Source organism: Heloderma suspectum, chromosome 2 (genome assembly GCF_057233095.1).
Source record: "Heloderma suspectum isolate Gila_16-S chromosome 2, 16-S_ref, whole genome shotgun sequence".
NCBI lineage: Eukaryota > Metazoa > Chordata > Lepidosauria > Squamata > Helodermatidae > Heloderma > Heloderma suspectum.
The window spans coordinates 72,202,464-72,205,208 of record NC_139459.1 but is presented as its reverse complement, the minus strand read 5'-3'; the positions used below and the strand labels follow the sequence as shown (position 1 = coordinate 72,205,208).

Genomic DNA, 2,745 nt, shown 5'->3' with positions numbered 1-2,745 from the left:
AACCGGAAGCAAAACACCACCGCCGTGAAGCTCAGCAGATGGTCATGTGACACGGGCGAAAGTGGGGATGGGGCGGGACGTCGTTCGTTCGGTCAGTCTGGGGCCTCGTAATATAGAGATAAGAAGCGGTGAGAGGGGAACCTCGTTGTCTCTATAGCGATTTCCTGTTTCTCATTGGAGAAGCAATTTTTAATGGGTGGGGCGCTGCCTGCCCATAGAAATTTATAGAGAAATTCAGAATTTTAGAACAGTTATTACTGGGCACAGCACCAGCATATCCCTACCGAAATAAAAGTTACCAGGAAAGAGAGGAGCTCTTACACTTTTTAGCTTGGGTTTTATTTCGTGTGAAACGTTTACTTCCCTTTGAGTTCCTAAACATTTAAAAAATAACCTTACCTATGCAAATTCCAATGCCAAAACCTTCCATCATCCCCATATTGTAGGACCGTTGGGGGATTAAGCTGAGAGTGGTTTACAACAACCCTGCAGTATTGTCTAATATGATATCCTTATTTTTGATGGAGTGTCTGGCTGAGGCTGAGAGAGTAGGCGTATAACAACGCTGCAATAGTCGGCATTGGGAGTTAGAAGTGGGCTTGTTTGCGTCTACAGTCCAAAATCCCCCATACATAATACGAAGGTGTAAGCTTCCCCCAACCCACTGAGTTCAATCAGATTTACTTCCAGGTTTAGGACTGCAGTCATATGCAACCGGGGAATAAGCCGCACTGACGACAGCGGGACTTGCTTCTGACGAAACACGCATAGCGTCTCACTGTTAAAGACAACTTACGCAGGTCCGCCAAGGCATGCTGGGAGTTGTAGTCCAATACAAATGGGAGGCATTAAGTTGGAGAAGGCAGGTTCAGATCGTCCTTCTGAGCTCCTGTACTCTTAATAGTTGTGCTGTGAACAGTGTAGGAGAGGGAATTTCCGCTGATACAGCTTTTCTCTCTTCACTCCTACAGGACAAGCAGCAGTTGCTCTTATGTCCTCTTCTACACAACTATTAGACGCATATCATCAACGATTTAAAAAAATGTATCTCCGGTGCGTCTGGTTATTTTACCCATTGCCCTCCTGATTTCCTCAGCTTATCCCAGCCGGGGTTTCTAACTTTATTTAAGGCGGGCAAACTAGCTGGGGCTTTCAGGTGGTCTCCCAGCTGGGTACTGGCCAAGCTCAGATATTCTTAGCTTCCGGGATTGAATGAGATCATAAGGCACTAGACGGTACTCTCGGGCCCTCTCAGGGTCCACGTGTTTCTACTGTTATGGGTTTGTCTTCCACCCCCATAATTTTAAGTGAACATCTTTATTTTATATTAGTCCTCTGCGGATCATCAGAGTGGGAAGATTATTATTCCAGACCGTACCATATCAACAGCTGTACTGGCAACTTTTCTGAAAAAGGCATCTGTCCAGTTTTAAGAGCCCTGAGGAACGTCCCACTTTAAAAAGTGGGCAGGGGATATGACGCGCGCGCGGACCGTAGGGATTACTGCTAGGCTAGGGCTCAGATTTCTACGTAGTTCACTGGGTGATTTTGGACCAGTCGCTATCTCGTAGCCTAACCTACCCAACGGGGTTGTTGTGATGATAAAATGCGGCGGGGGGCGGGATGGGAAGCCATACACGCTACCTTGAGGAAAGGCAGGATACATAAATAAAGCATTTAAAAGGATGAGGAACGGCCCCTTCTTCCATGTTATTCCTCCAACCCCCCCCCCCGCCTTATTTTGACGTCATTTTGTCTACCCCGAAATATATGAGCAGGAGTCGTCGACAGGGAGTCGGAATACAGCAGCACTGTCGGCGATGTTCCCCCCCCCCCCTCTCTGCCGCTGCCCCCACTCCCGCTGTTAGTGGAGTCCAGGCCTGGCTGCGTCCATGGCAACCATCCCAGCAGCACCTTAACACCAAGTGAAACCAGCAGAGTCGGGCAGAGAGCTGGACAGTGAACTAATCCTTGCTTCGTACCAGCAAGCAGGGTAAGTGCAAGAAGGCGGCTCCAAGCAGGGAAGAGCAAAGAGAGACCCCAGTCGGTGGCCGTCGAGTAGTTTGAACTCATTCCCCCTGCTGTGCCCGACGTCCCATTCGTTTACTGCCTTGACAAACGGTGTTCGCAGCCCTCCTAAGGGCGGCTTACAGCGGGTTCCTACCCAAATGTAGGAACACTAGGAACAAGTGCCTCTGCTTTGTAATGGGATCAGCGGGGCAAACTTGGGGTGGGGGTGGGGAAACTAGCTAGTGTGATCTAGGCAGTAGTTGTCAACTTTTCCAGGCCTAGGAACTACCTTTAGTCCAAACCAAACATGCATTTGGGACCCCTTAACTTTTTACCGTCTGTTTATACAGTGCTAGTGCTGCTGTTGTGACCCATCGTAGGTCAGGTTGTGACCCAGAAGTGGGTCCTGACGCATCAGATGAAGACCAATGGTCAGGATAGTAAGCTACTGCACACGCCCCAAAGCATGAATGCAGATATAGTTACCATAGTGATACAAGTATATATAAAAAAACCCTTTTCGATACTGTGGCATCTTCTCCCTTTTGATCATGCTCATTTAACAGGAGCTCCTTCAATCAAAATAACATTTCATATAGAAGTAGATAGCTGTAATTTGTCTCACTAAGATCTGGAACTTGATCTTCCAGGTGCTTAAAAAAAAAAAAAACTTTACTGCCTGCTATAACCCCTGGAAGGTGGATTCTTTTGAGGTATGGTGTGGTACCAGGCTGT

At 47.8% G+C, this 2,745-nt stretch overlaps 1 protein-coding gene across 1 annotated transcript in view; it reads left to right on the top strand.

The window, feature by feature from the left end:
- Window positions 1-1,610: 1,610 nt before the first annotated feature.
- Window positions 1,611-2,745, top strand: part of TMEM232 (transmembrane protein 232) — a 195,490-nt gene continuing 194,355 nt past the window's right edge. The window contains exon 1 of the mRNA XM_084832088.1: window positions 1,611-1,993. The gene's annotated coding sequence lies outside the window, so the exon portion shown is untranslated. The remainder of the gene's footprint in view (window positions 1,994-2,745) is intronic.